Below are 24,534 nucleotides of genomic sequence, written 5' to 3' on the forward strand. Positions count from 1 at the left end.
TGAATTAATAATAATAAATAAAATGTGTTCATTATATTTAATTAGTTAGAATAGACCCGCTGATTTGGTTAACTCTTTTGTACTTAGACATTATGATATTTGACTTAAGTATAATGCATTTTTATTAATGTTATAACCGGCACACGGCAGTTGGTATACAACGATTTATTTATATATAGTATAATTAAATGCACGGTTAAAAAAAGTGACTAATAATAATTTGCCATAGATACGAACTTTAAAAATAAAATGTTTAAACAAGCCGATAATATTTTTTTTTCACCAAGATTTTTACCTCTAAATTGTTCTGAAATCGCTATTAAATCAAGTGTTAAAAAAAGTTGATAATAATATGAATTCATCCCAAATATAGCGCAACCCAGTTGAAATTATTACAATATTATCAATCCTAAATATTATGCATATGTTAATACAGGGTTTCCCAAACTATGTCCCGCGGAAAACTAGTGTTCCACCGAACCTGAATAGGTGTTCCACGACAATTTGGAAAGGTTTTATACACTTTTGCAATATTTTCTGAAAACTAGTAAGGACGATTCTTGGGTTTGGAATCCATTTTACGTGACAACTATACCAGTAGGCTTAAGCGCAAGTGACTATGAAAATCTTATTGAGTTAATTAGTGACTCTGATTTGAAGATCAGCCTTTAAATGATTTCTAGGCGAGTTGTCAGAAGAGTACGATACAAGCTATTATTGTTTTCATGGCCCCCACAAGGGGGGGCTGACAGGGCTTTAGCCTGAGGGCATGGGCTTTGGGTGGATCCGGCGTGGCGGGTTGATCAGATAAGTAAGATAAACACACATCACATATTTGCTTTAATTGTTAAAAAAAAGTCGGCTGCGGCGCTTTTAAAGGTTTTTTTAAGGTTTTATTAACCTTCTATCACTACCTATATGCATTTGTTTCAATAATAATTAATTACACATTTCCAAACGAAACTACAGTAGAGTTTGAAAATAAATTATCCAAATCTAAATTTCAAAAAAGGCGTGAAACATTTTTTATTTTTTTAATTTAACGCAAAATGTTGTTTGTTTGTACCGAGAAAACAAAGTTTAATGAAAAAAAAGGAATGATGAATAATAATTTTCACACCAAACCAAACGGTCTCCGCGATCTGCGATACGTCTTATATACCCTGAAAAAATTTCGCGTCCATTAATTTAGGAGCAATACCGGAAATAGCCGGGGAAAGTCGCACAATGGAGAAGGAAAAATTTATATTTTTTCTCTCTCTGCATTTTTCTTCCCCTCTTAGTTCTGTGTTATCCCCCTACTACTTTCCTTGAAAGAATGTAGAGGTAACAAAGTTATCTTAGCATTCATTAACTTAATGGACGAATGAGGTGTGAAGACAATACAGTTTTCCGAGTAAAGAATTTAAAGTGTTTTAAATTGAGGTTATTCAACTTTTTTCTTCTTTAATGACTCATTATGCGGTTGAAGAACACTGATCCGTTCTTTTTTTTTAACGTAAAGTTGTACATTTAAAGGAAAGAACATTTAAAAGTTTTTATTACTACGATATTACTTGCATCAACCTTGGAAAATCCAAATGATTTGAGTGTTTTTAGTACCATTGTTGACGGCATTTATTGAATAATATTATGGATGACTTTGCAATAATACATTATTACAATTAAGTATGTAATTTTTTTATTTGCAGATACACATATTAAAATATTGTCAAAATATACATTGAACTTTAACGACAATTAGCATTAGAAAGTTTAAATGGGACCACCCATTATGTGAAGTGTTCACTTCAACTAATGTGTACTATAAGTACTCACGCACTTGTTTAATGTAATGTAACGTGGCATAAAATGGATAAAATGAAAAGACTACAAAATAAATCAATTGATAATGATGCAAACAGGGGTACGCTATACAATTGAAGTCGCTAAGCAGATGAAATAGTAATGGGATGGACACGTTGCTCGGAAAATTGACAACTGCTAGACAAATGCTATCTTAAAGTGGTTGAACTAAACAACCATAATACTGTTAGATAGATAACTCATAAAGTTTGATGGATTTCCGGAGCAGCAAATAACTAGGGCTCGAGGAAAGTAGAAAAATCTAAGAGAGGCCTTCATCTAGTAGTGTATTGATCCTGAATGATGATGATATTAAAATTGTCTATAATGTATATTTTTTCTTGACAATAAGTATTAATTGTCGACAACAAATTTAAACATGTGTAATGTCCCCATATAATGGGTGATGCTAATAAAAGTCTAGCGCATAGAATTACAGGCATCCGTGAAATTTTTCCTGGTGATTTTAATGATAGAGCTCACAAGTACTTGTATCCTTGGAAAATAATATGGGTTGTCTCAGTAAAACTATGGTACATAAAACAGTTACTATAATTACATACACAATTAAACTCCAGTTAAACTCAAATTGCCGTAACCAATGAATGTCGGAATTCGTATTTTAATGATTGCGTACAACAAGTATGGATTAAATCTATATCCTCTATCGGAGTATGAAAAAATCCGTATCGTTGAGTCCTGCATTTTATACGCCATACACAATCACTGCCTACCTTTTAATAACCTTTTCATTACCACATTTAAATAACCCGTTAATTATATAATTTTATCTAACGGCCAACGACTCTAAACGCGCCAGTCGCGGTGTTAGCAATAAATGAGTTAGAGACTTTCTGTAAGCATTTTGACATAGAGCTTCAACCTCTACGGGTGCGAGTCTAGTGAGAACAATTTTCGAGAACTGTAGTTTTTTCTACACCCTACCTTGATTGAAATATAATCTTACATTCTTTACCATGATTTTAATCTATTATAGTATGATATCGGACAAAAATAATATGAATTAACCCTTTTTTCTTATTCAACGATATGTACTTTATATTAATTTCTAGACGAATTCTTAATTTCTCTAAATTTTTCAAAGTTTTCATATAATTATCTAAGTAAATTGACACATTTACGGATATAAAATACCTACCTTCAGTACCTCATTTACATTTTTTTATTGATATGGCAATGAAGTTTCGTATTAGATTGAGATAGCGTCATAATTAAATGCCAACTATCTGGATTATAAAATTTAAAGACGTATTGGGTACTGTTAGTCTTTAGTCTTTACATACTATAATAATTATAATGGATACTCAAAATAAAATTCCTTTGCCTCAATTAAATAAACATAAAAACGTTTTATTTAATTTATTTTTTAGGAAAGTACAATTTTTCAGATTATCAATCAGGTGCACATAATATTTTTGTATGAATGTTACGCGCATATGATAACTACCGGAAATTTGCTAATTATTAGTGATTACGAGGGTGGTCCCAGAAGTACCCAACCTAACAAAGAAAACACAAAAAAATTGGGATTTTTTCTTTTTATTTCTCTACGTAGTCTTCTTTTAGGTCGATACACTTTTTCTAGCGATGTTCAATAGCTTTGATACCCTGTTTATAGTGAGAATCGTCGAGCTCCTCAAAATAGCCACCAACCGCCGACTCCACCTCTTCATTGTTGGCAAATCTTTTACCACCGAGCCATTTTTTCAAGTTTGGAAACAGAAAATAATCCGAGGGGGCCAAATCTGGCGAATAAGGTACGTGAGGAAGCAATTCAAACTTTAACCCATTGATTTTGGCCATCGCGATAACGGATGAATTGTCTTTGATGAAACGAAACTATCTTTTTCGCCAAATGCGGTTGTTTTTTCTTGATTTCATCACTTAAACGCTGCAATTATTTTGCATAATACACGCCGTTGATTGAGTTTCCTCTCTGAAAATAATCAATGAAAATTACCCCAAGCGCATCCCAAAAAACTGACGCCATGACTTTGCCTGCAGATGGAACTGTCTTCGCCTTCTTTGGAGCCGATTCTCCCCTTTCAGTCGATTGTTTTGACTGTTCTTTCGTCTCAGGTGTAAAATGATGGACCCATGTTTCAAACATGGTTATGAATAGACGTAAAAACTCTGCTTTATTGCTGTAAAACTTTTGCCAAACACTCGATTGAAACATCCTCACGATGCTGTTTTTGTTCCATTGTGTAATATTTATAAAATTTCGTTAAGAAAAAACCTCAGAAACCACCCTATTGGAAAAAGTCGCATATAAAAATAAGTTGTTATATTCAATTGATATAATATAAATGTATTTTATTATTTTTGTCTTACAAGTACCTACGTATAAGATATTGAAAGAGTATCCAAAACAAGTAAAATTTGTACTTACCCTTAAATGTAAGTGTAAATCTTTGTTGTTGAATACAAAGTTTCATCCAACAAAATAGTTGAAACATATCCTCCGAGACCAACAATCTTCGTGGATCGGTTGGAAACCAGCAGCCCGGAATTCTGATCAGAAGTTTCAATGTCTGCCAGACAATGGCTAAGAATTGAGTGACGCATGAAAGGTTCTGCGCTGTGCTTCTAAAACTTGTGCGCCTCTGAGACTTTATTATTATATCACCGCATCCGTTTGCGTTTAATTAACAACGATTTCCGCCCGTCAAAGTTTGTGCGATCTCGTAATAATATTTTGAAACAAATATTGCATAGCTGTCATAATAATATTGAATATTAGACTAGGTATATAACTACTAGTTATATTATTAATATAAAACGAATACATTTATAGTATTATCACGAGGACCAATACTTTATCTTTTATAACTAACTTACTATTCAAATATGTTTAAGATTGATTTGAGCATCAAACACGTGAATAAATGATCCCTGAAACGATTATGTTTTCATAGTTTATTATTTCTATACAGATCAATTAAAAACATGAAAAGAATGCTATTGAAGATATTTAATAAAATTTTATTTGAAAAAGTTTTATGTATCAGTTTTATCAATAAAAATATATATTTTTATAGATAGCAGTTTTAGAAAATTTGCAGTTTTATAAAGGTTTTTAAAAATATACAATAACAGTGTACACTATGTTTAAATAAGATAAAAAAAATAATATATGGAGCTGAGTAAAAGGGGAACGTATGTGTATTTAAACATTACAATACATATATTTTTTAATTAACTATTTCTTTTATTCAACGAATAATTCACAAGATTTAAGAATGTAGCATTCTAATTATGTATGTTCAATATATTTTTTCGATGTATCTATCTGTCTGTCGATAATTCGTGAAAGAAAACATATGCATATGTGTAGGAGAGAGCGATGCAGCGTAATAAAATGGGCTAGGTTAGATGAGAGAAAACGTAAACGCAAATTCTAAATTTGAAAAATAAACTGACGCAGAAAGAGAAATAGTTTATTTTAATCGACTCGTGAAATAAAACAAATAATAGGATACTCTCTTTATAGTTTAACAGATACAAGCATACAAGAGTGTTGACAGGTGGCACTGTATCCTGGTATTGTTTCCAATTTTTATAAATAAAGTAATAAACAAATCAGTGTAATAAAATTGTGTTCACTAATGGTGTCGAATTATGGTAGTTTTAATATAAAATAGGAAAAGATCGAGAATGACTCTTACAAAAATCACAGCAGAATACCCTTATATTACTTCCCTCCTCTTTTGTTAAACTCCTAATTTTGTTTATAGGATGCAGTTAGTAATTTTAAAAAAAATGTGTCAAAAATGCTTCTTAATACAGCAAATTTGATTTGGGGTCTGTTTTTTAGTATACTCCCTTAAAGCTGCGCATTAAAAATATGTCAGTTGGGTACTTGTTTAAACAATTTAGTAATAATAAATCAAACAAAGATATAAAAAAAAACTTTCTACATAAAAAAAGAGCGTAAACATAATATTAAGATGAGGCAAACATTACCTCTAGGATACTTGACACAAACTCTAAAATGATAAAATAGTGCTATATTTTTATGCATAAATAAATAATGTTTAAAAAAGTTCTTGGAAGTTATTTCAACATACTTGATTTGGCAGCAGTATTATAATGAATTATTCCTATAATTTCTAAATGGTTATTGTCAGTGATAATTTCGACAGTCAATGATATGACATAGGAGGTCGATAATATGATCAAGTAAAAGACGATACACATAAAGGTATGTAGACAGTAGAATGCAGAATCGCAGGAGATATTATAACTGAGACATTTAAAAAGAGTCATAATTCTCAATAGTGAGGTATACTTACGTAAAGATAAATTTGTATACAATATTATTGTTATTTTTTTTTAAACTAAGTTATTTTCTCTAAAATATCTTGAAAATTTTATTAGTTAATCATACGAATAGTTTTACGATCGGTTGTTGAATAGCAAATACCAAAGATGGAGTAGTGAGATGACAATAATATAGGTATGTTATATATCACATAAAACCTTTCACGCCGGGTCATTTCTCTTGGCCATGTTATTTGCTGTGTCTCCTATTTGATTCGTGTGAGGTAGGTAAACACTGCGAGATTCTTCCAGTCTGTTAGATTTTGAGAATTAACAGGAGGTTTTAGTGGGAATTTCGACAATGGACAAGCAGGCATGAGGTTGGGAATTTATTGCGATAAATAGTGCGGTAAGATCTGGCAGGTTAATGTTCCGTATATATGATAAAGAAATGTTCAATACTCGACGCACTCAGAAAACAAGGAATCCCTGGACGCTATATAAATATTTTCAATAATATATACAGTAGCGCAACAGCATCTGTAAATCTCCATAAACCATCGCGCAGATTTCCTATCAGCAAAGGAGTCCGACAAGGTGATACAATCTCACCTAAACTATTTACAGCTACCCTTGAAGACTTATTCAGGCAACTTGACTGGAATGACAAAGGGATCCCCATAAATGGAGAATACCTGAGTCATCTGCGCTTTGCCGATGACATAGTAATTTTCTCGCAAGACTCAGAAGACCTCCAAAGCAGAATGCAGGAACTCGCTGAAGTAAGCAACAAAGTAGGTTTGAAAATAAATGTAACAAAGACGAAAGTCATGTTCAACTGCTTTGCAGGCCAAAAAGAGATCCTCATCAATGGCACTCAGCTCGAACAGGTGAAAAGCTACATCTATCTGGGACAACAAGTATCTATAGATGGATGTATATTTGATGAAATTGTTCGCAGAGTAAAGCTAGGCTGGAGTGCTTTTGGCCGCCTGAATAATGTCTTCAAAAGTGACCTTCCACTGTGCCTAAAGCGCAAAGTGTTCAACCAGTGTGTGCTTCCCGTGATGACATATGCGTGTGAAACATGGACCCTAAGTAAAAGAGAGATCCAGAAACTTAGAGTAGCACAACGTGGTATGGAGAGGTGCATGCTGGGCATAACGCGAAAGGACAAAAAGAGGAATGAGTGGATAAGGAAGCAGACAAGGGTTTGCGATGTAATAGAGTTTATTAAAAGCCTTAAATGGAGATGGGCTGGACACATAGCTCGAAGAAGAGACAATCGTTGGACAAATCTAGTCATCCAGTGGTATCCAAGAAGTACAAAACGTCCACAAGGTAGACCTAGAGGCCGCTGGATCGATGAAATGATAAAGTTCTGCGGAAGTACGTGGCAACGCAATGCACAGGACCGAGAGAAGTGGAAGCAACTTGAAGAGGCCTCCATCCAGCAGTGGATAGATTCAGGCTGATGATGATGATGATGATGATGTAATACATCAATGTGCCGTAAATACAAGTGCTTTATTTTAAGGCGAAATGTTTTGTTGAAACATTTTTATTGGTTGTTAGGCTTACCAATTTTTTATAAGTTTTACAACACAGCAGCTGTATGCGTAATCCCTTTAGAATTTAGAAACATTGTAATGAATAGTTTATAAAAAATGATTTTAAATTTTTTAACGTACATTTAACTAATTTTAAGTGGAAGCTATTATACAAAACAAAGTAAAAGATTTGTAAAGCTTTCCATTAATTATTACAAAAATATTAGTAACCTTATATAATATATCATTTTAGAAAAGAATTCTCGAAAAAAAACTTTTATAAAGAATACCATGGTTGAAAGATCTAAGAACATATTTTTTATAAGACTATAATCTCGTTGTTCTAGTAAAAGATAGCAATACTGGAAAATGCTTTGAGCACTTCCAACATTTTGTATGAAACGGTACAAAAGACGAAGAACATTTTGTTATGCGGAAAAGAACTAAACTCAAACGTAATGAAGTTTAAAGTTTGAAACGCGATGTGAACTTATTCATTAATTTTAGTCAATTTATACATTTAAATGTGAAAGTATAGGATGAATGTTTAATGAACCAAGCGTGGGTTGGTGCTTTCATGGAAAAAAGAAATATCAAAAGAGTATTTTTTAACAAAAACTGTTACTTAATTAATTAGTTTTAAAATAAACATCGCTAAATCTTACATTTTTTTAAAAGGTCACATTTAGATCTCGTAAATTATAATTTATAAGTAGAGTAAAAAGGACTAGATCTGTTTTGAATATGAAATAGCACAAAAAAATCAGAAGATTTAATTGGCTCCTTTTTGCATAATACCCAATATCTGATAATAAATCTATCTGATTAAATTTTATCAGATTCAAAATTGAAAATATTGGTTTTTTAATGAATATAATAATTAATATAGCGACGATCTTAAATGTACACAGTTAAATATATATGTACTTTCAAAAATGGAATCCTTATAAAATTATTACAAGGTATACAATATTCATCGAAAAGTATTTTTTAAATCTAGAGTAGGGTTTACAGTAATTTTATTTACGGTGAATACGATAAAATAATATAATTTTTGACATAAAAATTACTTACAAGTGTATCTGTTTTCACACATTAAAAAATATGTTTTTATATTGTAAATAATAGTCACTATTCATCTCGTAACTATATAATCCGACTAGTGATTAGTCATACAAATAATCAATATGCAAATCATTTGTAGTAAATACCGATTTTAAATATGTAAAAATTAAACCGTGCAATAATAACAAATTTAAAAACTACAAACATATTGTTCGAATTTATGAATCTCGGAAAATGACTACAATTGCATTATAACATATATATTTATTTATTATGTTGAAAGACGGAATGGTTCTCTCTCTCGCTCTCGCTCTCTCTCTTTTTCTATATTTCTTTATATGTAGATACTTTTAGGAATATGAATGGTAGAATACGAAAATCGCTTAGAATATCTATATAATGAGGGGAGCTTTTGAATGAACCCACAATCTTCAGCCTTGAATAATACTCGTACGATAAAGACGAGTATTAAGGTGCTTTCTAAAAAAAAGTCTTAATTTTTTTATTTGATTTTAAAATGTTTATTGATTAAAATGGATTTTTATTGTCGTCCTTTATTAAAATTGCCAAAAGTAGGTAGGTTAAATATAAAATATGGATACAAAATTAGGACAGTTAGTAGGTAATATGTAAGATTAAAAAGATTTTTTTTGTCAGTTCAGTATGGATTATGTTAAATAATGTCAAAAATCTCTGTTGTAGAGTGGTTGCTCTAGATACCGAAAGCTGAAAAAAGTCATTTTAGAAAGTCAAGACCCACCCTGAGGTTTTCGTGCTATTACACAATATTTTAAACTATAAAAAAATATTTAAAATTATCTATTAAAAGTCATAATAGCAATTATATATGCTAAAAGATAATGTTATTTCCATATAATTACAAAATTCGTCGACTTAAACTATGTATTCAGAACATCCCTATTATAAAGTACTTGAAACTGTCCCCAAGGTGATGACAGTTCATGTTATATCAAGATGGCATTTGTTTATGCTCTAATAATATCAGGTGTTATCGTGAACTAGCAATCAGTACCGACACAAGAGCATTGTTGACACCATATACAATCGAAGGGCATGTACTGTATTTTCATCTATCGTTGAGTATGTATTATTTGTCTGTCTGTTTCCAATAATTATATTATTCAACAAGATTTTCAAATCAAAAGCTGGTTACAAACATTAGGTACTTACTTAAATTATAATTATTAATGATAGATTGGATTTATATTGTGCCTCCAGTGGAGTTGTAACGGAATGTACATTTTATAGTGGTCGGAATACTTTCATTAAAAGGAAATAAATAATTTCTGTTCAAGATATTCGACCCTTAATTTGTTGTCATTAATTCAAAATAATTTATTAAATGTAGTTAATACCAACTCATAAAGCTAGAATGCTTTAAATTCACGTTGCTTAAAAAACTATATTTTTTTATTAAACGAATAATCACAAGATTTAAGAATTTAACATTCTCTATTGCAGTGCTCCGCAACCTTTTCTCACCCACGGCATACCAAAGGTCTTCCTAGAATTCCGCGGCACACCACACATAAAACAATTAATACACCAAAACATGGACGCCACATCCTGAAGGGGGACCCCTGGCCAGGATCTTTGGCGGCCACCCTACCTATTGCTAAGGTTAAAAACAGTGTGATACTCTAAAATAGCCTTTTTCAAATAGTGTGTGAGGTTAAAATAATGGTATTGATTGTATGTTCAGCGATTTTTTTGTGTGGTTATATTATATTAATATAATTATGGTTAGTTATCGGTTTAGGAATAATTATTTGTCGAGCATTGACCAAAATCTAGAAAATAGACAATGGAACATCGGCGTAGTTCAGTTTTAGCGTCGCGTCGTATATCAATTCAACAAATTCCTCTCGAATTTATAAGAAAAGCGCTTCTATAGAATTTTCGGCACTGGTTGCAAAAAGGTTTCGTATCAAGTCGCATTGATTGTATGGAAGTGAAGATGAAATTTCTTTTGCAGCAAAGTTAAATGTTTTTGAGACGGATCCAAAATTAATTGCCTGTTTTCAATGGTGGTCTGGTAGGTCCTTTGGTATATTTGTAGATCTTTTGCAAAATTCGAGCTTATTTTTGAACCCTTCTAATTTATCAGAACACGTCAATATATTTTCATTCTGACCTTGCATTGTTTTATTAAGTTCATGAAGGTGCTCAACTATATTACCAGCCATGTACGCAAATTTGGCTTTTGCACCGCGGCACACCTAACATCGTCTCGCGGTACACCAGTGTGTCGCAGCACACTGGTTGCGGAGCACTGCTCTATTGAACGTATATAATTTGAAAACACATGCAAAAACCATAATATAAATAATATTATATTCCGCGCCCTCTGAGATTTGCGCCCGATTGCGTGACCGCTAAGCAATGGGGGTCCTATCTAATAATGATGAAATTAACTATCGGTTTTTCCAATTCTCCCTGAAGCGCTTTCTAAATTGCGTTATTGTTTTGGCAATCGGCTTTTGTATTATCAGATATAATACATTTCATAAATTTCGATTAAGAATATTATATTTGTATACATTCTAGTCCTATTAAAAGTAATCTAGTTCTATTTATTATTTTATACCAAGTATCTACTCGTATGTATAGCAGCTTCCTGTTTAATAATTCGTTTTTGGACTAACAATAGTATACATTCTTCTTTAAAAAAATTTTTTTTTTCTTTTCCTCTATAATTATTGAGTGTTACCAGAATTTTGTTTTGCTTATCATAAATATGAAACTCAAAACGTTTTTATTTTATTAAATTTATAATATTCTGAATACAGTAATCATTTTGTTAACGTGATATTATTTAAACTAGATTTATACATAAATGATATTAATTATTGAATCAGTGAGATCTACTATGTACTGCTTATTTATTTTATTATTTGAGTGTAACATGTAATAATTTCCACTCTAAACTAATGTTGCAAAAACTAAAACTATCGTTCAAATATAATAATATTCAACTGGTTTCAAATATATATTCATAATAATAAAATATTATTATATTATGTAATATCCGATTATCCATAAATAAACAAGATGGCATAAAAAAAACCAGAACAGTATACGTACCAAGTTAATCAATGAAAACAGGTCACCGTTATCGTCACTCATTTACGACCTCGTTCATAGATTTGATGCAAGAACACTGAGTAAGCAGAATCCATCTTCTTTTTCATCAACACTCCGGCTCCGGTCTGTTTCGTTTGATTGGACACAAAATAAAAAAGAAAATTGCTGGCACGGAGCAGTCGGGAAACGCTGAACAGATGTCACGGTATTGATAGCTGTGAATAAAAGATCCGAGAGGAAAAATCTAGGATTTCCTTTTCTACGTAATAAATGAATGGTTCTTGTAAAGAAGTTTAACTGAAGACTGCTTGTATTTTATTTCCAATAAGATTACCTTATTTAAGTATTGATTTCTTTCAATACTATAAAAAAATATATACCTAATATAACACAGCAATTGGTTTGTAAAATTATTCAGTATTATCATTATTGTCAACAACTGTTAATTCTATATGGAAAGACATTATCAATGTTAAAATAATTATGATAAGTTATTTTAATTTTAATTTACTTAAAATGTTTTAATTAACATTGTGTTGTAAAAATGTGGTTTTCCAATTTAAAATATCTATTAGAGTATCGCGGTTTTTTCTATAAACATTTTTTTTATTTAAATTGGAAAATTTTACTCAATCTAATAGTTTTTCAAAAAATAATAAATAAGTCGAATTCAATAATTAATCTATTATTAAATATTTTATTTGCCATACATTCTGTATGGCAAATATCGATTGTAAAATGGAAAAAATAAATAATAAAATTTTCAGTTATTACAAAATTGTAAATATATATTGAGAAGGATTTGAACCCCCACCCCGACCATCGCAATCCGAGCGCTGTAAGTTTTACTCAATTAGTATATAAAATATTGTTCCGAATTAGGTATGTTCAATAAAGAATGCTCAATTCTTCATTTTTGTATCTTAACCGTCTAATAAAAATAGTTTTATTTAAAAATAACAATGTACTTATGTATTTAAGTATATTAAAGTTCAAGGAAAAACACTGTTTTTACTTATTAATGGAGCATATAAGCATTACAGGGGGAATATTACATTAAGCTTTAAGAGCGTACTTCAGTGAAATTTTTAACAGTAGGTGCGACGAAATTTCGCACTCGTCGTCTGGACTCGCCAATCGGCGACCGAAAGTCGAGGTGTGCGCACGTCAATTTGTTGTGACATGGCGTCGGATGAATATATTCTTAAATCATGTAAAGATGACAAAAAAATTACTTATGTACTTGAAAATGTCAATGAATATACTATGATTATTAGTAATATAACAATAAACATAACATTAAATGGACGCATTTTGAATTTTTATTACAAATTATATTTCGTTCAGCACGCGTTATTTGCACAATCCGCGCATCGCCTAGCCACAATCTTTTATCAACTGAAGTATATAGCCTTAAGCAAAAAATACACTTGATACACAAATAAATTATATTTAATAAATATGGATACAATATGTAGGTATATACAGTAAATATTATTAGAACTTTAGTCATATACCTACGTAAATATAAAGAAAATACCTACACTATTTCTATTAACCAAAATAATATGCCAAAAAGGCTGACATTTAGCATAAAAATATATTTCTCTACTAATTATGCTGTACAGACGAGAAGTTAATAAGTTCATGAATATAAAATTAATCTCTGTCCTTCGGTTTGTTTTCTCGTTTAGTTTTTAAAACTTTACTCTCACTGTGGAAGCAGTTTGAGGCTGTTAAACTTGCCTCTTGATTTTTTAATGGCGTCTAAATTATTCTAAACAATTATTCATAGTAAGATTACCGTTAAGTTGACGTTTAATTTAATTTTATAAAAGTGAAACATTCATTCCGTTTCCCAACTAAGTAACTTTAATTATAATCTGTTGTGAGATAAGTAGATATAGGTAATACGAGATAAATTTCTTATCTATCTAGAGCATATGAATGCTAAACATTTCCTCTAAGATACTCTGTTACTCTCCAATCTTCCTGCACCTCTCCATGTAATGCCAGCATCCTGTAGCTCTGCCGTACATACTTACATAATATTTAGCGCCCTTTTAGAGTGACGGAACTGGGTTGTCTTGAAGAACAGGTTGAAATTATTTTAAGGTAATCGCAGCACATGGATGCACCAGGTCCAACGTCGTTTCTTTACTCTCAATATGATGAGAGGCTCCATAGTCCACCCACTTACTTCTAGGATATGTACTCTTAAAAGTATACCAACATCTATTCATTATTATCCGCTGCAAACATCATTTCTCGAAGCTCAGCATACAGTTACTCTGAGCTTTCATAATGTTTTACTAGTTCTTTATATTACGTACATAGGTGTATTAATTATTATTTCATTTCTAATGTACAATATAAGTAAAAGAAGACGTGTACTTAGATTATTTACAAAAGACACGCCAATATAATATCCCATTTTTATGCAGGCTATGATGCCGTTACAATACATTAAAAATGGTCAACCCTTTTACTTACAAAACTGGTTAAGTGTAAAATTTAGCTGAGACCGACGACGGAATAGCTTTTCTTTCCTGAAGAGTTACGTCATTACGTATCACAGCAATTTCCTATACCAGGATTTGGGGCATTAAGGCTTGATTCTATCCCCTCGCGATTGGAGTGTCCTGATAAGCAGCCCTGGCCTGTGACTCGTTATCACCCGATAAATAACTACCGTCTATAAAAGGCAGCGTCTCTACCCTTCACTTGGGCGGCGCCTAATGCCGATGATGACATTGGCAAGCAACAATATGCCACTTTGAGACTTGACGCTTCCGACGGAGCGATACATATCTATCTTATTGAAGAGCTATCGATCGTCTTTTATTATGCATCTTCTATATTATATATTGTAATACTAATCACATCAATCTATTAACCTATCATTTACGTCGTAAAACCTAGACAAGGAGATAAAGTGGCTCAATACTTTTGATATTAAGTATTGGAGGAAGATATTTTGTATTAGGTCCTTCGATGACAAAGCCTATATAGTATATACATAGGTATATAATAAATAATATCATATAAGAGGTCACTAAGAATATCGGTTAGCTTTATATTTACACTGATTATTTGAATTTTGAAAGACACAAATAACTCAAAAGGAAACCATCTCCGATTAGTCATCCGAACTGCGGGGTATAAAATAAATGATTAAACATTGCAGTTGGTGATATAGTGGACTTTATATTCGGTAGATACGAGTATCATAACTTTGGACAGTACAGAAGATGTAATATATAATACTTTTGAAGAGAAAACATATCTAAAACACAACATCCAGGATTGACGTTAGTTTAATGGCCTAAAATAATGTTTGCTATATATTTTTAAACTCTCATTTAGCTAGACTGTTTCAATATGAAAATTTCAAATTATTAATTCAACACGACATTTACATACCACTTTTTATCAAAAAGCTTTGTTGATTATTTCAATGAATATTTCATATTTTGTTACGCTGTCCTATGCATGTCTATCCGTCATATGAACATTCGCGCTTTTCCAGTGTGTTTGTGAACATTACTGGTTTATACATTAAAAATTGTGCCTTCCTTGGCTACCTTCTGTGGATGAGCTCTCATTAAAGAGCTCCATCCCATGTCAAGGGGTTTCTCTAATACCACTTTTGAAACGCGTCTAGTCTTGGAGACATGCATACAATTTAATTGTAAATACTAATTGCAATTTCACCAAAGTCTTAATTGTCGTTGAAACTGAAATAAACATAATATCTGCTGATCACATAATATTATACATTATATTAAAAAAAAGACTAAGTTGCTGCATACTACCATTAAATATGACTTGTTTGTTTTATTATGTGTTCATCTTTAGAGCCATTAATGTAACTTCGAAAAAATTTGCAATTCAGAATTTTACATAGTGAGTAAATAGTCTAAAAATATATAATTAACTACACCTTTGGTTTTCCATGCAAGGTATGGTATTGTAGCTTTACAAAAAAATACGATACACCCCTTTATTAACAACATACATTTAAAAAGATTATCAGCAGTAAAATAAAAAGCTTTTAATTACGCATATTAACTTTATTATTTCGGCTATACCTACATATTATTATATTATTTTGTCTTTGATGTTTTTACTGCGCAATTTTAAGTGGCAACACATACATGTAAAACGTATCTCCCTGTACCCAGAGCTCTGTTTTGGCCGTGTCAAATTAATTAGAAAAATATTTTTCTGAGAACCCTTTTCCATTGGCAAAACAAACGCAATTATTATTTTATTCGGAATTCTCAGAAATAAATAATGGCTTTCAGACATTGTTGGTATAACTATCCAATGCGATATTTTTGTAACAGTAGCGTAACTTAAAAATAATCATTATAACGTGGAATTAATAATATCAATACTTCAGAATGAAAAGTTTAAATATTTTCTAAACCGAAAACATAGTTAAATGTATAATTACAAAACGTAGAGATTGATGATTTATATACATTTGATATTCAATATGACTTTTAAAATTCACAAAATATTGTGATAGTGTGTTCTTTTATCGTTTCGAAAATGTTCATTTACCTTTTGAACCGATAAAGTTTTTCCTTGCTAAGACAGTATTTTAATGATTGCTTACACAAAAAAAAACATAAAACAAAAACTTATTTAAGCATGTTGGTTTTTGGTACTGCAGACGAGTCTGTAAATAAAAAAAATCACAATATGCGTCCAAAATGCTTTGAATTAAATATGTTCAAATAAACTGGATTTTTAAATAAATTATTATGGAATATTTCAAATATTTCAAAATTTAAAAAGACGTAAGTTGTGGGACATAAAAAAGGAATAAATGTACCAAAATAGTACAGGACTGCAAAAACTATACGTAAATAGCGGGAAAACGTGAATTCCGGGCACGTAAAATCGGGGTCCCACTGTATATTATTATGTTTTATTTCAAAAATAGGTAGGTAATTAAAGAAGTTTGACTCGAAAGCTTACACTTTTCACTGCAACTTTGAAGTACGCCTCTTACTCATTACGCCTCGATATGCAAACAATAGGGTGTCCGGACGTGGCGGGTAGCGGACAGAAAACATATATTAAAGTAAATATATAATATGTGTTTTTATTCATAAAACGATATATATAAGATTATAATTCTGTTAAACGAACGAATAATAGTCATTGTTCCATGTTATTTGGGCCCTATAGTATCGAATAGTAAAGGGTTACCTTGCATCTATTGATGACACGCCTCTGTAATATAACTTGTTACCCCCGTATGGGCGAATACAACACGGGCCTATGTTTGCTTAGGAATTAATCACCTTTACTACCTTTCAGCGTATTACAAGCAATTAGCAGGCCCGACGAGGCGGGATAAGCGCCTCGGGACCTCTGGGATCCTGGGGGATGATAGTAATAATAATAATCATCATAATGACGATCGTATATAAAACCCGCAGCCAGGCCCACCAAACTATAATGGTGTTTGCCAAAGTCCTTTAAAACGTCTATAAAACTATACGCGACGTTATATTATTGACCTGGTATTTTGAATATATATTTTTGGTTAAAACATTTTTAACACTGAGACATACTTTACATTTTATAACATAATGTTTTTTAACAAAACTTTCTCTTTATAATATTATTATTGTCGTACTAATACTTGCAATAATGTTTTTATAAATATTACTGAATCCGATATATTATTATTTTCTTCTTTCAATAATGTGAACTGTTTGTAGGTATATAATAAGACTTTGGAAATAGTTAATTTCCTTATATATTTTTAAATTATCTATAACAACTAAATTAACTAACTTACTAACTAACTTATTTACTAACAACTACGCCAGTATTTAGATATAACTAGTGTGTCTACTTAATTATCCTTTTACATTAAATACATAATAATATTATATCGGTGTGCAATAGTTTAACTACGTTGGGTAAATCCATAATATTCCCAATTTTACATGACGTATTTGTTTGTATTATTTATTTTCGAAGATACTTGCTCACATGAACCATTTTTTTTTATTTGTATATAATATTGTGTGTCATATTGTACGTTTTTAGTCATTCCAATGTCATTAACCAACAAATGTTTATTTAAATCTGAAAATTAAACTCGTTCTGTTTTGTTACTATTAAAAAACTATGAGCTAATGGGCAAGTTTTCAAACGCGAAAAATGATCTTCTTTTGACTAAGTATTTAGGTACTCAATTTTATCAAATTTGAAATTAATATTGGCATGTTAAAAATAACCGAAGAACCAATTTAATAATATACCATGTAATGAATGTATTAAAATATTTTTCGCAGCATTTATAATGTTCAAGTAAAGATGAAGAAAATGTTCCATAAGTCAATTATTAATATAGTTATTTCGCCTTGTATATTTATTTTTATTTTACACCAATATTTGAAATGAGTTAGGTACTTATCTACCTATATAATACGTAGAAGACCCTAATTATAATAAAAAATATAAATAATATAAAGTAAAATAATATACATTATAACATAATGTCAAAACATGCAGCTTTCTTGTTTATATCCACCATATTGTAATGCACCGGCGAACAAAATAATATATTTATTTTTATATGGCTATAAAATGCAACCATACTCTGGTTAGGTAATAAAAAGTTAATATGCACCGCTTTCGTTAATTTTTTTTATCATATTTAATTATATTGTGGTATTAGCACGTATGAATCTATTGATGTTGCAAACCATTTTGTTGGTAGATACCAAAATAGCACTATAGATCTAACATCGTCGGTGCATCCAAACGTGCTAATATCGAGATTAATGTGTGTACTAAATAGAAATTTTTGCATAATGACGTTCCGGTTGGTGAATTATGTTACCTGATATCTAGCATAGTCGCCGTATTTAGCAAAATTTCATTACGCAATATGATTATGCTCGACTCTTAACAACGACTAAATCAAAAATTTATGTGTCGTGCGCGGTCAATTATTCTGGAATACCAAAATTGGTTTGCAATGGCTGAAATTAGCAATAGTTATGTGTTTGGGGAGTGTTACTTATTAATATTTTGATTTAATTTTTCACCAAACTTTTTAATATAATTTTTACTTTAAACATTCAAAATATAACATTTTCTTTTTGTGTGAAATCCGTTATCGTACATCGGCGGTAATTTTGGTCATTATTTTCTTTTATCTGTCACTATATTAGTCAATATAGATTGAGTACTGAACTCAAATAAGTCTCTGAGTTTCTTATTCTCACGTGTTACTAAATGAAACATTTCCGTTACTTTCAAGAATCGTACGCTATTCACTGATACATACGGCGGCTTTAAAAGCAATTAGTATAAAGAAGCCCCAAGCCAGTATGTCGGAATTCTTCTACACGCTTCAAAATTTGATCGTCTACTCGTTTTTCCAAAATATTGTTTAGATAATCGTAATATGACTAAATAAACCAAGAATGTTATATTAGTTTATTGCCAGTTATACTTAAGAAATATGATAATTTTATATCATAGAAAAATAAACATAATATTCTTGTTTTAGTTAATTACACAATTTCGATCCTGGCATGTTGATGATATTGTAGTTGTATATTATTCAAAATTCATTTTTCTTTAAAATTTGTTAACATTTCTACCGTTTTTGTTTCTCATATCTTAGTTATAATATATTGGTTGTTATTATAGATAATGCATTATTGTATTTTTTGATTTGTATCGTCAACTAATCATTCATAATAAAATTAGAACTATATAAAAATAATACGGCAGCAGAATGCAAGAATTTCATATACATACTCCATTCATCTTCTGGTACACAATATTACTACACAAACCGATATTATTCAAGATTAATTACATAGACAAACAATATTATTAGTAAACCGTAATGTAAACACATTAGTAGAAATACGTCTTTGGACCATGGAGTTCGATAAACCTTAGGTGTAGATCATAGAGGTAGTAAATAAAAAGAGGGGAAACCAATCGGCTTTCTCATACAACTGAATGAAGCAGGTCAACAAAAGCCGACAACGTACGAGAAATAGCGACGCGATAAAAAAAATGCAGAGCTTCACAGAGGATTTACTTTGGTCATTATAACGTACCCATATAATATAATGTTAACGTGGAAAATTTGCCACAAATTGATTACCAGCCTGCCTCACCATACTTTTTCACCATACTTGCTTGCTTCACCATACTTTCATATAACTTGCCTCCCCTAGGTGTAGATATATGTAGGACCATATTTTCAAGTACCTATTCATATTTTCTTTCAATGGTGATACTAATTTTGGGATTTTTTTTCAATTATAAATCTCTTGCGGACGCATATTTGATGCCAGTACTTGCAAGCCTCGATACTTTTTCTTTCAATATAACAACTCTACCTATATATATATATATATTGAACTGAATGTTTAAAATATCATGGCTATCGTTAGAGGGAAGATATTAAGAAAAATCGCGTGTGAAAATAATACTTGGCGGTCACGTTATTTTCTAAGCTCAACAATACACTATAAATTTAATATCATATTGTATAGTAATACTTCTTATTGTAAAACTCTGATTCTTTACAACTTTACAACACAAGCTATAATACACCAGGTATAAATCAATATACCCGACAGGCTTCTATACAATTCAAAAGACGAGACGAATAATATTCTCAAAAATCTTAAATAAATCGCGCCCTCGCAACTAAACTGCCACAATCCAAAAAACGTCAAACGGAGAAAATCAGCTTTGAAGTTTTTACCTTTCGCATTTTTGTACTGTGTTTTTGAAATGTTTTTAGATATTGAATGAAGTTTTGACTTGAATTTGATGATGATGAGATATGAAATTTTCGGTACATATACTATGAACGATAGACAATGAAACGTAGTAATTAATTCAAAACACGTAATATTGGACTTGTGGCAGTTTAGTTGCGAGGGTGCGAAATATGGTTGGACTTTATAGAAAAAAACATAGCATTCAAGAGGTTGGTGCACAAGAAGCATGCAGCAGACAAATAGCGGTGGAAATAATTTTTGGTGTCGGCCAAAACGCTGGGTTGTATTTGAAATGACTAAATGAGGCTATTAATTTCAAAGTTGGTAACCTTCATTTTATTTTTTTGTCATTTTTCTTTAAAATCACCAAAGGCATATGCCACAATGGTGATAGCAGTCAGATTTGAAACGATTATGGTAAAATTACCAGTATTGCCAAATACTGGTAAAAAAATCAACCTCATAATAATGCCAAAACTCTATAAGGTGTGAATCAATGTACGCTATGTATAAAAGTACCGCGTATTCCCCTATTATTACTCAATCGTATGCATATTAATAAAATAATATTAAATTAAGCTTAGTTTGTTAGTTAAATAGAATTAAACCGGAGGGTATACAATTGTATAAGTACTCAATTATATTCTTCGGCCGTCATTTTTTACATATTACGAGTTACTCTAAATATATTTTTTTATTCATATTCATGAAATTAAGGATATTATTTAATTTCGTTATTAGTATTTTCTTATTGTTTAAGAAAATATTATATGTATAGTTCTAAATATGTTTGAAAGTTTTTTGTGATTATCTCAAACTGGTAAAATTTGGAGAAAACCAACTTTGAAACTACTAGCCTCAAATACATAATAATATTAATGTCACTCTTAACAAAAAACAATACGTATTCAATTTTACAAAGAGAATGCTTAGAAGATAAGACAATTATGGTTAACATTGCCAAGTCCCTACGAGGAAATAAACGCCGATGAACAAAAATATACTACACACAAGTTTATATAAAGTATTATAAATTCACAAAAAAAACAATGTTTATCATTGATATACCAGTTATACATTATAACCTACCATTGGTTTGATAAAAATATTTTTTGTTATTTTTTCCTGAGTATTTATTTCAATATTTCTTTATTACATCGGTAAATACAATATGAGAAATAAATATTGCACCAAAATAATACATTCGTACCTATATTTTTATTCCCAATCCTGATTAAGACTGCCATTGAATATAAAATATGTAATATAGTAGGCAGAGAATACAAAATAAAGCCACCGAGATAGGGAAGGTAAAAAGAAAAAGAAAAGAGAGGAAGAAGAAAAATACAAATAACACACCCTTTCTCTTTTTCCCTTATTGAAAGCATTCTGACCTGAAATTGTCGAATGGGAGAATATATTATTTTCTCAAGGTATTTATCCGTATATTCTTTGGCGTAGAATGATACATTCACGCTACGGTGCGTGACGGTTTCTACAGTCGAGGTAGACTGTACGCAATGGTGGTCTGAAAAATACTGTGAAACGGCTCGTTAGATTATTAGATTTATTTTTATATGAGAATATCACAAAATTTGGTCTTAGGTGTATTTGATTCGATTATGCTTAGACATCATGCGAAGAAGTAATGCCAGATAGCTTTTTATTCTTTTGTTCGGTACAATTCATAGTTTTCGACTAGTTTTCAACGGCAAGGTTCTGAAAGAAAAAAAAATGCACGAAATTTCAGAAATATAGTATATTATTACAGTAATATTACTAATACATTATAAACAATCAGTATATGAGGTAGGTATACCATGTTTTCCTTATTTTTGTTTTTGTATTTTACTTGTTACGCTACGTTACTAAACCTTCACATGATTTAAAATCAAGACTCCTTTGATAATATTTACAATACAAACACAAGTTTTTGTGGACTGTATTAGTGGGTGGACTGTTATTGCAACCACATGGAAAGGAATGTGGTGTAGCAGATATACATACGATAGGCCATAAAAGATCTTGAATATTCACCGTGACTTCTTCACCATTAACTTCACTACAACGGATTATTAATACACACGACACGATAATTAAATGGTTATTCCATTGGCACTTAAAATACTTAGTCGTAGTTATATTGACTAATTGTTTTATATCACTTTTGTGACACCAGTGTGACATGTTATTGTTTTATAGATGGCAGGATTAGGATGGTATGTTAAATGTAAAAGCAACCACTTCTTTTGTAACACGTTTTCGTTTTAAAACGACTGATGGGATAGTTTGTAAAGTATAAATGATGCGCGGAGAACTCTGTATAGTATATGGTAGTATTATCATTTACTACAAGGCTTATAGAGAAATATATGGGTGATTATTGCTCACAACTGAAATATGACGTAGTGCAGAACTATCAAGGTGTATTTCTAAATATAAACAAGAATTAATATGATCATTTGTCAGACACTAAAAATAAAATTGTGAACTATCACGATATAACAATTCAAACGTAAGAAATACATCTACGTTTTCTCTCTAACATTCTCAATCATTGTGCATACCATCTGTCTATCTTTAGTTTTATAATGTTTTATAACGTAACCTAGTCATAATAGTCTTGGCGCTCTTTTAACGTTTGTCAGGCAGGGCTTGAAAATCAAAGGAGATAATAATATATCATAATATCCAGATATCTATCAGAAAATTAGTTTTTTGAATACAGCATTTTTTTGAATGCGATCAAAGACTCCGTGTATTTATTAATAATTGGCAGAACAATTATAAATTATGCCATTATTATAATAATTTAGTTTATTAAATTTAAATGTCAATATGTCAGTCTAGTATCAAAACGATTAAGTATATAGAAAAAAACGAAAAAATATTTTATTCTACAATAATTAATTGAAATTTTCAGAGGTGCCGCACTAGTTAGATTTTTTGCAGGAAGGCTGTGAAAAGGAACTGGGGTTGTGTTTCGCATTCAATGCAAATCGTTATTGACCCATAACTTTTTTCGACGTAATCTGAACGCTGTGCAGACATGGAAACTTCTCAGCCTCTAGTGGACCATTATGAAAATATAATTTTGTAAATAACTCGTAACGTTAAAAAATATAGGTATATGCACGTGTCTGTTACATAAATGAAAAAAATTATTAGGGCGGATATAATGTGACGTAATAACACGTTCATATGAAAACTCTTCATACATTATTGAATCGGTTTGTATAATACTGTTAGAAAAAATTATATAAGTAGGTATAGATTTTTTACATCTCTTCACTTAATTCACGAGAAATTCATTCGACTATTTTTTATAAAAATAATTCTATGAATCTTTTCAAACTGCCATGCATAAACATAAAACTACACGAATTCTTGTCACTAATGTTTTTACGAGAGTCAACAATTATTACTTGTCATAATTTCATTATATTTTATAAACTATTGTTGACTTAAATTTCCAGTACCTACTTACTTTAACATAATATGTAATATTAACGTTAATTAATATAAATTGGAAAAAAGATTGAATTTATTAAAATTACACAGAAAATTGGAGAATTTGTAAATACAAAATAATTTCACTAAAAAGAATAAAACAAAACAAAATAACAGTGAATGAATGTGTAAAGTTAAATTCAATGACATAAATAAGTACATAAATCTTTTCCCCTAGTATATAAAATATTCCATTGACTCCCTGGGTACATCAAGAGTATCAAGAGATTGCTATGCTTATTTGCTATCTCAGGTATTTATATTGATTGGCGGCACTCACCTGTTTTATCAGTTAAGCGACGATTTATCTCAGCCACCGTCTTCAAAGCAGATGGTTCCCAGGCTCCCCCTTAATTGTTAAATTATAAAATACATGTCACAAAATT

At 30.7% G+C, this 24,534-nt stretch overlaps 1 protein-coding gene across 1 annotated transcript in view; it reads left to right on the forward strand.

Moving 5' to 3' along the window:
* Nucleotides 1-24,534, forward strand: part of mmd (disintegrin and metalloproteinase domain-containing protein mind-meld) — a 572,581-nt gene that overhangs the window by 143,791 nt on the left and 404,256 nt on the right. The window lies entirely within an intron of this gene.

Source organism: Rhyacophila brunnea, unplaced genomic scaffold (assembly GCF_057557595.1).
Source record: "Rhyacophila brunnea isolate RB1 unplaced genomic scaffold, BYU_Rbru_1.0 scaffold_7, whole genome shotgun sequence".
NCBI lineage: Eukaryota > Metazoa > Arthropoda > Insecta > Trichoptera > Rhyacophilidae > Rhyacophila > Rhyacophila brunnea.